This window comes from Anabrus simplex, chromosome X (genome assembly GCF_040414725.1).
Source record: "Anabrus simplex isolate iqAnaSimp1 chromosome X, ASM4041472v1, whole genome shotgun sequence".
NCBI classification, from domain to species: domain Eukaryota; kingdom Metazoa; phylum Arthropoda; class Insecta; order Orthoptera; family Tettigoniidae; genus Anabrus; species Anabrus simplex.
In genome coordinates, this window is record NC_090279.1 from 157,439,718 (window position 1) to 157,454,725 (window position 15,008).

The 15,008-nt window shown below is 38.4% G+C and overlaps 1 protein-coding gene across 1 annotated transcript in view; it reads left to right on the forward strand.

The window, feature by feature from the left end:
• The window catches only part of Rbp (RIM-binding protein), a 388,051-nt gene that overhangs the window by 135,006 nt on the left and 238,037 nt on the right, over positions 1–15,008 (forward strand). The window lies entirely within an intron of this gene.

Below are 15,008 nucleotides of genomic sequence, written 5' to 3' on the forward strand. Positions count from 1 at the left end.
TGTTGTTAATTTATCTTGTTCTTGTTCATTTTCCTCCTCATCTCATTGTTTCATTCGTGATGTGCTCAACCCAGTCTTGCTCTTCCATTTTTCTGAAATATTGCATTTCAGTGTTTTGATTATCTTTTATTTGCAACAGTTATTGCCCATATTTCACCTCTATATGGTACCATGCGAACATTTTGAGAAATGGCTTCGGGCCGATGACCTTCCATGTTAGGCCCCTTTAAACAACAAGCATCATCATCATCATCATCATCGAGAAATGGCCTCCTAATTACTTTTCCTGTTTATTTTTGAGATGAACAAATTTCTCTTCTATACAAAGGCTTTCCGTTCTTCAGGTAATCAATACTTCATATTCTACCTGCTGCTGTCACAAATTCAGGTTATTTTACTCCAGAAATAGCAACATTTACCTGCTTCCTTTAAAATTTAATCTCTTAATCCTTCATTGTCTGTCTTTTTTCAACTAAATTCTACTTTGTTTATTTTGACTCTGATGTACCTGGTGGTGGTGGTGGTGGTGGTGGTGGTGGTGGTGGTGGTGGTGGTGGTGGTGGTGGTGGTGGTGGTGGTGGTGGTGGTGGTTACTGTTTTAAGAGGAAGTACAACTGGGCAACCATCCTCTATTAACACTAATCAGAAAGAAGAATGGAAGGAATCTGACACTTTGAAAAAATGAAGATATCACTCAAAGAAGGACAAGGGCCACAAAGGGCAAGAAAATGAGACTCCTTAGGCCTCGAGTGCTCTAACAGCGTCAGGGTCAGAAAGGAACAATAGTTAACCAAGAAAGGTCAGATAGGATAGACGAAAGTGAGGAGCCTGGCATAAGTAAGTAGAAGCAATGTCAGAACTCAGCTAAGGGCCCCTTGGTCACCAATCCACGCTCCAAAGTTGAGAGCCTTTTATGACGAGCAGAGTATACCGTGGATGATATTCTACCGCTCCCACCTACGGGGGATTTTGACTCTGATTCCACAACACTCAGCAACTCCCAAACCAGATTGGAATAAGTTGACAGAATTATCGACAATTACTTTCTCTCCTTCCCTGCACTCCATTTTTGTACTTCTGAATCTTAAAGAATAACTATCTATCCCAGAAAGAATATGTCATAATGCAATGATTTTTCTCTTTTAAGTTAGTAACAAAAATTGTAGATTTGATTAGATTTACATTGTGTGGTGAGTGTTACCAGTTCATTCAAACACTTGGTAGACTGGGTTTTGTGAGGCAACACTGTTCTATGCATCTACTGTGAGTGTACCTGATGCTGTCATGAAGACATGAGTATCTATCTACATCATTTAACTGCCATGTCGTATGGCAGTCAGGGGAAGTTAAGACTGAGCAAGTGATGGCCAGTAAAACTTCCTAGTTTGAACAATCCACCAAGATCAAGTTTTGTAATAAATTAGAAACATCTGCACAACAAATGTTGTTGGAATTATGACGACTGCATCCTTTTAATATGCAATATTTTGTCCATTGGGAGACATGTCAAGATTTTCACTTACTGATACAGTTTTTGTTTAATTTTGATGAAGCATATGTCCCACATTCAGAAACTTCTCCTCCAGACTGTCTACCATGCTCGGAATATAAGACATTTTAACCTCTGAACTTATAAACCTGAAATATGGCAGATTTTTAATTTTTACGAAAAATTAAAACAATGGGGATATTGGGTAATCTACAGAATGCAGTAAATAAATTTAAAACCCTGAATCTAAATGTTTTGTCCACCTAGTAACTAGAATGCAAGACATTTTACCAGAGTCACTGAACATTTTTATGGCATTAAAATATTCACTGTGGAAAGTATTTCACAGAATTTATATTAAAAATAAATTTGGACTTTTCATATAGGTTTTTATAAATTTTGAATTAATATTTTTATGAGTAATTTTCAAAATTATAATCTCCATAACGTATGTTTCTATTAAATATTAAAATCCAGCAATTAAAAATTTGGAAATTTTTATCCATCTTCATTCTATTAGGTGACTTATGTACAAAAATGTACTTATAATAATATGGATTTTTACAAGACGATACAAATGTTGAAAGCTAGAAAAGCAGCTGGAATTGATAAGATTTCTGGGAATATACTAAATGTAGTGGGCTGATTACTGTGTACGTAAAGGAGGTATAGAAGTCCCAGTGTAAAAAGGAAAGGGTGATAAATATAAAGGGGATAATTACAGGTCAATCAGCTTGACGTGCATTGCTTGTAAGCTCTGGAAAAGTATTTCAGAGAATTTATATTAAAAAATAAATTCAGACTTTTCATGAAAAAAAAACAACCTACAACCTGTTTTCCAGTCTTTGACCGGGTCAGGGATGTAATGAATGAACCATATAGGCTATTACTACAATGGGGTCGCCACTCCCAAGGTGATATTAATGACTGATAAATGCTACGAAATGATAATAGAGAGTGTTGCTGGAATGAAAGATGACAGGGAAAACCGGAGTACCCGGAGAAAAACCTGTCCTGCCTCCGCTTTGTCCAGCACAAATCTCACATGGAGTGACTGGGATTTGAACCACGGTATCCAGCGGTGAGAGGCTGACGCGCTGCCGTCTGAGCCACGGAGGCTCTTCAGACTTTTCATATAGTTTTTTAAATGTTGAATGGTCCGCCTCTGTGGTGTAGTGGTTAGTGTGATTAGCTGCCACCCCCAGAGGCCCGGGTTCGATTCCCGGCACTGCCACGAAAATTTGAAAAGTGGTATGAGGGCTGGAACGGGGTCCACTCAGCCTCGGGAGGTCAACTGAGTAGAGGTGGGTTCGATTCCCACCTCAGCCATCCTGGAAGTGGTTTTCCGTGGTTTCCCACTTCTCCTCCAGGCGAATGCCGGGATGGTGCCTAACATAAGGCCACGGCCGCTTCCTTCCCTCTTCCTTGCCTATCCATTCCCATCTACCCATCCCTCCACCAGGCCCCCGTTCAGCATAGCAGGTGAGGCCGCCTGGGCGAGGTACTGGTCATTCTCCCCAGTTGTACCCCCGACCAAGAGTCTGAAGCTCCAGGACACTGCCCTTGAGGCGGTAGAGGTGGGATCCCTCGCTGTGTCCGAGGGAAAAGCCGACCCTGGAGGGTAAACAGATGATGATGATGATGATGAAATGTTGAATGAATTTTTTATGAGTAATTTTAAAAATTTTAATTCTCCATAATGTGTGTTTTTTTATTTATATAAATTCAGAATTAGTAGTAATAACAGTTGTGCTTGTGGAGATGAAGAAACTGCAACTTACCTTATTTTTGATTGTCCATTCTTCAGCAAAGCTAGATATATTTTGGGACAACACTTAAACTGTTGTGCAGTAATGTTGATCAAACCTATTTTTAGGATATTTCACAAGATCTGTTGTGTGAATGAATTTTTTAAGTTTATGCAGTTTATTTTTCTTTAATTTAAGAGTAGATTTTCCTTTTCTCCCAGTTTAGTTAATTTGTGTGTGTAATCACTCACTTCAAAAGTTTTGTATTATATGTTTGTACTATTTAAGGTAACTAGTTATAACCTACAGCCCTAATATGCTAGACAAAGGAGGGCATTAAATAAATAAATGAATGAATGAATAAATAAATAAATAAATAAATAAATAAATAAATAAATAAATGTATGTTTATAAAGAAACATTAAAATTCAGCAATTAAACCTTACAGTAAGAATTACAGTAGGTGAAACATTATCTGATCGTGTAATGATTACGAAGGGGGATCCACAAGGCAGTATTATTTGACAATAATGTTTTCTTAATTATATGATTAGAGAACTGGAATAAAAGATAAGGCCTTTGCAGATGATGATGTTGTACTCTATGGAGTAATAAATAAGTTACAGGGCAATTGCAAAAAGACCTCATCAGTGTTGTGAAATAGACAGCAGACAATGGTATGAAAATGAAAAATCAGGTTGTATGTTTCACAAAGTCCTCTCATCTTCAGTTACTGTGTTGATGATGTGAAAGTACCTCATGGGGATCCTTATACGTATCTACGTAGTAATACAATATAAGGAAGGATCTTGACTGGGGTAATCACATTACCAGGATTATAAATAAATTGTGTATAAGTCACTGGTAAGACCACAGTGGTTCGAGTATACAGGACCGTTACAAGGATTACTTGATTCGAGAAGTGGAAAAGATGGAAAAGAAAGCAGCACGATTTGTTCTGGGTGATTTCCAACAAAATAATAGTGTCATGAAGATGTTGCAGGCCTTGGAATTAAGGAGGCAAGCTGCTCTGCTAAGTGGTATGTTCCAAACTAGATGAATCAGCTTGAATGGAGTTTTTAAAAGTATAAAAGATCAAAATATAAAGAATTCTAGAGGACAAATGGGAGCAGATATTTGTTTGCAAGAAGAGAAATTAGAGACTGGAATAATTTACAAAGGGAGATGTTCGATAAATTTCCCACTTCTTTGAAATCATTTAAGAAAAGACGAGGTAAACAATCGATAGCGAATCTGCCACACGGGCAATAGCTCTTAATGGACATCAATTTTGATTGATTGATTGATTGATTGATTGATTGATTGATTGATTGATTGATTGATTGATTGATTGATTGATTGATTGATTGATTGATTGATTGATTGATTGATTTTTTTAATGTCAAGTAATGGGATTAATGTAGAACTGTATCCTGTGGTGCATTTGTTATACTTAAGCCATATCATTCTCAACATTTTGTGTGCTGTTCAAGTAAAACTTCATGCCACACATGCTTCACCAAGTACATTTTCCTGTAAACCATTAATTCTGTACAATTACTCCTGTAAACTACTTGCTGGCAGTTGCCTTCATCTATATATATAAAACAAGAGTTTTGTGTGTACATTGCTCAGAATTGAAAAAGAATGGTATTTCTGTGTCGTTCGTGGCCACAGTAACAAGGAAATATATGTTTTAATTTTCGGTAGTTTCCATCTGTCTCTGTGTATGTCTGTACGCACATTACGAGGAAACGGCTGAAGCGAATGTAATGAAAATTCATGTGTTAAGACGGGGAATAAGTCACTACAATCTAGGCCATAAATAATTTTATTCACGGTGAATGAAATCGTAGTTTAGAGGAAGGCCTAAAATTTAATTCTCAAATATTTATGTTTTTAGTGGTCCTATCGATAAATACTACATAACTGAAGTTATATATTATAAAATTTCCTATCATTTATGTCTTAACAGAGATATTCATGACTTTGCAAGAAAAATCCAAAGTCCATATCAGCTCCGAGTCACGAGAAAATGGGTGTGAACCGATTTTAATGAAAATCGGTATCTAAAGTCGGGGAATAAGGAACTACAGTCTATGCTATAAATAATTTTATAAGATATCCTAATATCACACAGTCGGAAGAAAACTAAATGTGAAGGCCTGCAATGTAGAAACTCATAAAATTGATCAACAATAACATTATATTGACCATTGTTTGTTGTGATGTGCTTTGTGTGTTCTGCTGCAACTCATCTCCAACAAATGGGATTACTTCTGTGTACCGAGTATAACAGCCTGCCTGAATATTGGCAAGAAGTAGCTGGGGAGTTAGATCTCTCTCTTCTTTAGTATGCCATTCCTCTGGTTCAAACATTTTCTGATAATCCTGGTATGTAACACACTGGTTCATCGTAGCATTCGAGCTATTCAGTCCTTACTCTGAGGCCCTGATTAGAATGAGCAGTGTGCACATTTAATGGAATAATGGCAGAGGAGTGTTTGCGGCTTCCTGTGGCCTGGTCATTCAAACACTGGAACTGTGGACGTTCAGATCGGCAGCGTAGTACTGTTCGTTAAGTGGGAAAATGTGCGGTTTTTCATTTTATATGATAACATTGGTTTTAATCACTACATTCCTACTGACATCATTGTAATGACATACGTTGACTTCAGTTGGGAAAACCATAAAGACAGTCTTTCTGAGAATTCCAAAGCGAAGCACAGGTACATCAGCTAGTATTGAATATTATTGTTCACATCTATAGTCTGTTCACTGCCTCACTTACACAGGAATGTACAGAAATGTGGCCAGTTTTGATAACACCAGTATGTAGGCTTACATTAATTTACTGAGTCACATTCTTATAGTCAATATTTGTTTATTTGTGAAGGTGTTTGGGGAAGCAGAAGATTTGACCATCAGCTATGTTCTCCCATTTGTATTTGTGTTTCACTTTACTCATTGTGCACAGCTGTGTTTATATATCAATGTTCTCAAGTTTTTCTCATTATTCTTCTTTTCTGTGTTTTTAAAGTATTGATGAACATTTTTATAAGTGTCATTTTTTAATAAGTGTCATTAATGAAAGTGATGATCATTTCAGTTGGGCACGTCCTGATCTTCTTCACTTTCTTTCTTTTCTTTCTTTCTTTCTTTCTTTCTTTCTTTCTTTCTTTCTTTCTTTCTTTCTTTCTTTCTTTCTTTGTGTTTGATTTTTCCCCATTTCTACTGTTGATGTGAAGTGGTTATCCGTCCACAGGATTTCCAATTATTTGTTTTATTGTTCTGTGAGATCTGTCTTCTTGGGGTTTTCAAATGATAAGAAGCAATGGGAATGTCCTTTTTCCTTTTCTCTTCTTTTTCCTTTTTTAATATATTAACGAACTGTTTCATTTCTCATTTGAACACCTCTTTGAGATGTCATATTTTAGTGTATGGGTACCAGCCTACTACAAAGAACACAGTATTGTTTGTCATTTAAACATACAAATTCATTTTATACTGAGATGTTGGTTAAATTTAAGAATTTCTTTTCCTTCTGCGTTAAACTTTTTAAGAACTGCTATATAATAAGTGCAGTGGTTTAAATCTACGACTGTCATACTGTGTTTGGAATCAAATACATGACAAGACATCAAAGAGTCAAAGTTATAACAAATAATTTTGAAACTCCTTTGGTCAGGCGTTATCACTTGCACAATATTTCGAGAAATTATTCACACCTAATATTCTGTCTTGAAATAGTTCTGTTAAATATGAGAGTTAAAGTACCTCTATGATCTCATAATTTATTTCTTGCTTAACTTCACAATACCACACCTATCATAGGGATGTAAGAAAAATGCTGGCTGGTGGAGCCCGTTCCACCCTTCTTTTGGAATGAAAACTGGATGTTTGTGGCATACCAATGGAGTGAAGTTAATAGAGGACTGAATATTCAATATTATTTCCAGAAAAAGAAATCGTAAGATGGTGGTTTTAAATTGCTAATGATCATAAAGGAAAGTGTGACACCATGAGCCCATAATTCAATGCTGTAAGAAAAAAAAAAATTGGAGCTAAAGGCAGAATAACAACCACAGTTCTCAGCTACTGTGTGCACATATTTTAATTTGATGCCATTTAGGCTGCCTGATTGTCAATTTTTATGCTCTGTTTTACTCTGCCAGGTAAATCTTAAGTGAACTATGGCAGAGTTTCAGTTCATTTTGTCATATAAACACCTACTGTGCTATCAGAGAACTTCTTGCCTACAGTTATTGTACAACTTCAAATGGACATTTTTCTCCCCTTCAAAAATCCAGATACCTCTGTCAAGGTTGAACCTGTGATCTCGGGATCAGGAGTCCGACACTCTGCCATCGATCCACAGAGATTGAATAACAAGTTTATAAACATAGTGACTGTAAAGGATTCAGTTCACTTCCAAAGAATCAGATCTGTAATAGTTATGAATGGCATGTGGGATTTATTTAGCATATGGTATTTAGTGCGAGGAATGTTGAGGACATGTTCGGCTCACCAGGTGCTGGTCCTTTCATTTGGGAGCTGCACCTCACGAGTGTAGGATGATGATGATTTTTATTTATTTAATCATATGGTGATTATAACAACAAATTCATAAGTTCAGGTCCAAGTTTTTCAGCCACTCTACAGCACTCTACAGCACTTCCTGAAAGATGAAACAGGTCACTGGGGCTTCCGGAGTAGGCATAAAGAGGATAGCACAGGATGGCATAGTCCATGGTCTGCTCCTCTTCACTGCATTCACACATTGGAGAATCCATCCAACCCCACATATGGCGTAAGAAATTGCACCGTACGTGCCCAGTTCTCAGTCTGTTGAGGCGACACCATAGTTTCCTTGAGAGGTCGAATCCCTTCATTTTCTGAGTTGGAAAATGACCATTGCTCATGTCCGCAGGATTTTACCTATTGATTGCCCTGCACATGTCCTCCGGATGGTGCTAAGTGAGCAACAGCGACATAAGGTGATACAATTGAACGACATGATGATGGTTATGGTTATTATTATTATTATTATTATTATTATTATTATTATTATTATTATTATTATTATGTGTCCGCCTCTGTAGCGTAATGGTTAGGGTTATTAGCTTCTGTCCTCGGGGGCCCGGGTTCAATTCCCGGTACTGCCAGAAATTTAAGATTGGCAGGATGGCTGGTATGTGGTTAAAATAGTACACGCAGCTCACCTCCAATGGGGGTGTGCCTGAAAAGAGCTGCACCACCTCGGGATGAGGACACAGTTTACTATAATGACATAGGCAGAGGGTACGACCCAGTGTCAGCATATAAGCCTACTCCTATCAAGTAACACCAAGGATTAATGTCCCCATTCGTCGGTCAAATCATCATCTACAGTCCGCCACTGCTTAAGTCAATAAATAAATAAATAAATAAATAAATATGCCCTCACTCCGTATGAATAATGTGGAGAATCCAATCTTTTGGCACGCAATCTAGTGATTAGAAATTGTATACCACCAACTCTCCTACCCTGCCGGCAAACGTTCTGATGGTGAAATTTTTTCCACCAATGAGACTCAAACTGGCTAACCATGGTGGCAGACCCTAGACACTTGACACTGTAACGATCATGGCTTGATTACCGACACACATGAGTGCTTTATCCACTGGGCAGCCCCTAGTTATAGGAAGCTTTAGTGATCTCTTTAGTGATCAAGCTTGGGTTTTAGAATAAAGATATAGCAAAATGAACCCCATCTCTCCTTTCTCTAATATTAAGATGTAACGGAATGAGAGAGAGAACTCAAGTTTACAAATATACTGGGCTGGCTAGCTCAGTCTGATGCTATTTGAAGGTGCTCGGATATCAGCCTCATGTCGGAAGGTTTACTGGCACGTAAAATAACTCCTGTGGGACAAAATTCCGGATGGCACCTTGGCGTCTTCGAAAAACATAAAAGTAGTCAGTGGAACATAATAACAATAACATTATCATCAGCATTTTCAAATTTATAATGACTAACAGTTTCCAGCCTCTTAACGCATTGGTGTAGACTTGCAGAACTGTTCCATACACTACCATTTTGGACCGAAAGCTGATGTACGGAACTGTTCTGTACTAACTTATAAATGCTAGTAGTTCAGGTTATTGGCAAGAGATGGGCCTTGCAGCACATACAGATTACTCTTCGAAGTTCAGGGAATCTTCTAAATAAAATACACACTACAAGTTCCCAGAATGCTGTATAAAAATACAAAATGTGTTCTTCCTGCCCTTGTAGTAAACAAATATGGCTGGTGGTGATGAAGATATCATGAAATGGCTAAAAAGTGGTAATGATGATGAATTTTCCCTCCAACATCCTTCCACGTTCTCCAAAGTTTGCAAGTTCAGGTCATAAGTTAGGTGGCTATGTGAAAAGTGTGGTGTGCCACTTTATTTGGTTAGCTGTTTCAAAAAGTATCACATGGTGATTCACTACTGAAGACTGAAAAACAGTTACTGGACATGTAGGCATCGATCTGTGATGAAATGAAAGGAGTTTTATAAAAATGTATTTTCAAAAAAATTCTCAATAAACAGAGTTACTGCATCTTTCTCAAAAATAAATAGTTTTCTGTCCCTGCAGGTGGAACAATTATTCAGGTTCCAATGAGTTAATAAAGTTTCAAATTTTGGAAATGATTGTTATCTTGAGAAGGTCTTGTCATGATGTATCACAATGTAAGCTGGTACCCATGGGTCAAGGGTGCTTGCACCCTGCTTCAGGTTGTACTAACACTGTGCCCTGTCACCAGGATTGGATTGGCTTGGTATCACACCAGTCCTGCCTGCTTTGGTTCCGTTCCGCATGGCCACTCTTGGTTTGATTTCTGCCTTTCTCTCTTTCTTCAATTTTTTTTTTTTTGTGTAATATCCTCGACTTGCTGCATTCATTTTAAGTGTCCTCAATAACAATTTGTAAAGGAGGAATTGGTGAGTTCATTACTGCATACGTCATAGTTTCTTATTAGAGAGGTACTGTATTTTGGCCTTGTCTGCTGAGAACATTAAATATGGTAAGTTATTTGTTATCGTACTGTGCCTCACTGGGCATGATTTGGTCTCATAACCTTGAGTGGAGAAGATGAACAGCTAACCAGATGTAGTAAGTTACAAGTTTCATAAATCTTATTTGACATATACACTCAACCGCACAAAAATTGGCCAGCAAAGAAATTTTGTATTTCATACATTCTCGAAACATGAGGATATTCGTAAACTGTGCTGGCTAAAGAGAAGAAATCACACCACCTCTTTATAAATAGATGGTAAGGAGCTCTAGGATCCAAAAATTTAGATCTATTAATTCTGAGCCTAGCAGATTATATTAACGTGAAAATGAACAAGTCACAATATGTTACACGAGTGCACTAGTTGGGTCTCACAGACCCATTCTAAAATACATTCTCAACATTTTTTTTTAAATTACATTATTCTTGTCAATCTTATTCTGTTATAAATGTAGCATTATAATCATATTATTATCACAAAAACAACTAATTCAATCACAATGATTCTATTTTACAATGAATTTTCATTACCACTGAATTTTTATACATTTATAATACTTGTGTATTTAACGTATATGAGATCAAAATTGTGTTAGCAAGTAGAGAAAGTCCTCACTGAATTAGGTTCACCAGATCTGCAGGATAGGAATATAAACATTCACACAAGGGAATTTGAGGAAGATGAGAAGAAACCAACACGACATACTTGGCCGGAGGAACAGAAATCACAACAATCAATGAATGTGTGTTGGGTATTCAGCCCGAAGGCTGGTTTGATCTTCTGCAGCTCCGCCAACAGCTGTCATAAATAGCCTAGGCATCACTGAAGAGGTGTACTAGGAAAATGAGGAGTGAAGTAGTTTCCCGTTGCTTTCCTCAATCAATGAAAATGAAGAACTATTGGGCAAGGAGAAAAGCTGAACAAATGTTGAACCATTCGCACAGAAGAAGAAGATTTAACACAAAAATCGAAGTGTTTGAAAATTGGAAAATCTAATCCTAACTGTCAGTTCAGTCCAACGGAACATTTTCATTTCATTTCATTCATTCAAGAACACTGCAGAATTACAGCGTGCTCCAAACACTGGTACATTTTGCACTGGCAGTACGAGTAACCTATCTTTGTGTCTTTGTAATGCGCACCCCACTCTCTTTTATTCTCAATATAGTCATGCTCTTCTTCTTCTTCTTCTTCTTCTTCCTTTGCCACCTTATTCACTATAAGAACTACGTATGAACACTGTTTGAAAATATAAGACAGAATAACATGAGCAAAAACTTGCATGACTGCCTAAAATATCCCATATATCACAAGTAAAACCATGTGAGATTTATGCTGGGCAAAGTGGAGGCAGGACAGTTTTCTCTCCGAGTACTCCGGTTTTCCCTGTCATCTTTCATTCCAGCAACACTCTCAAATATCATTTCATTTCATCTTTCAGTCATTAATCATTGTCCCAGAGGAGTGCGACAGGCTTTGGCAGCCGGCACAGTTCCTGTTCTCGCCGCTAGATGGGGGCTTCATTCATTCCATTCTGGACCCGGTCGAATGACTGGTCGTTTTCATCACAAGTAAAAGCGAACATTTCATTGTAAGTATATCATGTTACTAAACATGTTTAGACTGGAAGGTAGTGGAAACCATAAGGAACAAACTACTTCCATCTGTGAGAAAAAAAAGGAAATAGATGCACATAGGTCTCGCAGACCCAGCCCGTGCACTAGCGGGTAATCATCCTCCTCCTTCTTTCCAGCTCCTTCGAGGTTGGGGCATTTATGCCACTTCTCCACCTTCCTCTCTGCTTCCACCATTTCTCTTCCAGTATTTTTTCTCTGCCCAGATTTCTTCTTCTTGCACTCCTCTTTATTGAATCAGTTCACCTTGTTCTAGGTCTGCCTCTCGTTCTCTTTCCTTCGAACTTCATCTCCATCATCTGTTTTGGTATTCTTTTCTCTTCCGTACTCTTTATGTGTCCAGGCCATCTTAGTTTAATCCTATCAATTCTCTCATTTAGGTTTTCCATTCTGATCTTTCTGTCATCTTCATTTATCAGTCTCTTTCCTGGTCTTTTCTATCGTACTTCTTAGTTATTTCATTTTGCTGCCTTGAATTTTACTCTTTCCCCTACTTGTCATTTACGACGCACTCTATGGATGAAGAACCTCGTAGACTGGTATGGGTTGGACACGATGGCTCTCTTCCGTGTCTCTGCATCCAAATTCAAGATCGTCATGTTGACCGCCAACTTTCGCTAGAAGATGGCACATTAAGAAGAAGAAGAAAGTTTGATGATGAAGGTCGAAATAAATGTCTCTCTGTGCCTATAACTGACCCTATACTTAAGGCTGTGACGTACTGTAATGTTTCAGAGCGAACAATATGCCATGTAAGAAATGAACTTAGTAATAGTGATGAGGGTGGTATCTTGTCCGGGCCGGGCAAGAAACAGCCACGACTTGAGTCCTTGAAAGCAGAAATAGACAACTTTGATCATTGGGTGATAAAAGATACAATTGAAAACTTTTAGTTGTGGCAGAAGGTAAGCAGATGAATGTTTTTAGTACTGATTAGTAGTGTACTGGTGGGAGCTCCTCTGTCCCCACCTAAGTGCTCGTCCAGTCATCTTGACACGCCCATAGTATCCACAGCATTTTCGTGTGTTCGACACAGATTCATAACTGAACTTGAGTGTGGTTCAAGTGGAATCTATACTCTCATACATTCACGGTTTAGTGATTCACAAGTGTGATAAGTTAGTGTGCACTTGGTGCTTAATATTACCAATGTGTCTAGTAGTCATTTTACTGGGCGAGTTGGCCGTGCGGTTAGGGGCACGCAGCTATGATCTTGCATCTGGGAGATAGTGGGTTCAAATCCCACTGTCGGCAGCCCTGAAGGTGGTTTTCCGTGGTTTCCCATTTTCACACCAGTCAAATGCTGGGGCTGTACCTTAATTAAGGGCACGGCTGCTTCCTTCTAACTCCTAAGCCTTTCCTACCCCATCGTCGCCAAAAGACCTATCTGTATCGGTGCAACGTAAAGCAAAGAGCCCAAAAAAAAAAATTAAAAAAAGTAGTTATTGTGTAGAATTTAGTGCCAAACATGTTCGAAAATGAGGAGTCAGTGCCTAAAGGGAAGAGAGAAATTAGGGGTGAATTTATAAAAGAGGAGGATAATGATACCAGTTCCCTGTACGATTTAATGTGATTACATTACTAAATCTAATGATAGAGAGGTAGTGGTGATGGTGATTACTGTTTCAAGAGGCTGTACAACTGGGCAACCATCCTGTATTAATACTGGTCAGAGAGGAAAAGTGGAAGGAGTCAGACACTTCGAAAAATAAAGGTATCGGCAAAAGAAAGACAAGGGCCATGAAAGGTGTGAAAATGAAAGACTCCCTTGGATTCGCAAACCTAATACCGTTGGGGTCAGTAAAGAACAAGAGTTGACCAAGGGAGGTCAGATAGGATAGATGAAAGTGAGGAGCCTTGCACAAGTGGAAGCAATGCCTGGACACAGCTAAGGGTCCTGTGGTCACCAACCGATGCTCCCAAGTTAAGAATCCATGGGGCTAAGGATAGAGATGTGGTGATGATACCACCACCGCCGCCACCGCCGCCACCGCCGCCGCCGCCGCCACCACCACCACCACCACCACCACCACCACCACAATAGCGGAAAAGGACATAACCACAGGATGCAGTATATAATAGGCATTATTATAGAATGACCATCAACAAAATTACAGGATTCCATTACCAAATAATCAAACAATACCACATGAATAGGGAACAGACCAGCAACACCTGGTTAAAGAATGAAACAATGAAGAAATATAGGGCTGATCGATAGAAGAAGAACCAGAAATGAATGATGCTAAAAAAACTGTCCAGTAGTAATAAATAATAATAACAATTGTCTTGAAGATGAGCATAGAGAATTTTATAATTGAAGAAGGATTTTTAAAGCATGTGATGGGGATATTCCACTGACAGAACATCATAACACTTCGCAAGACTTCATGCCAAGGATGTGCACAGTCAGTTCACTTCAAGGCCATGCAGAAAAATGTTAAGAAACACATAGCACTCAAGGCTTAGAATAGGTCAAAGGCTTGAATTCCCCCTGATTCCAGGCCTCTTCCAGGACTACTGAGAATTGTGGCTAAGTTTACATACTCGCTGCTTGTTGTGGTACTGGTTGACATGTTGATAATCATGTATTGACACCTATGTGAGTTTGCAAGTGTTCAATAAAGGAAACTTGCTCCCAATAAATGTCCCTCATGGTATGCATGAGGGGAAGTATACACTTGTACTTGGTTCTACTATGGTTCTTATAAAAACATTCCCACTGATTTGCCCAGAACATTCAACATCTCAGACTGAATGACTTGAGCCCTGATGTTCTTGGTTTAGGATGGACCAGAATTGGGGACATTCGCCTAAACAAGGGAGGTGCTAGAGAAAAGTTTGCCACATCATTCACTCTACTGCAGACCTTAACAGCATTGATATAATGACTGTTATGATCAGTAAGAGAGAACTGGCAATGTTGCTTCAAGGACATGTTGACAGTGCAATATTGCAACTTAGACTTTCTTAACTGGGGATGTCTGTCTAATTTGCAAGTTACTGAGCGAGTACAATTTTTGGTTTCTGCATGCAACACAATTATTTGCATCACATTACACGACAGCAAAGAATTTGAGAAATTT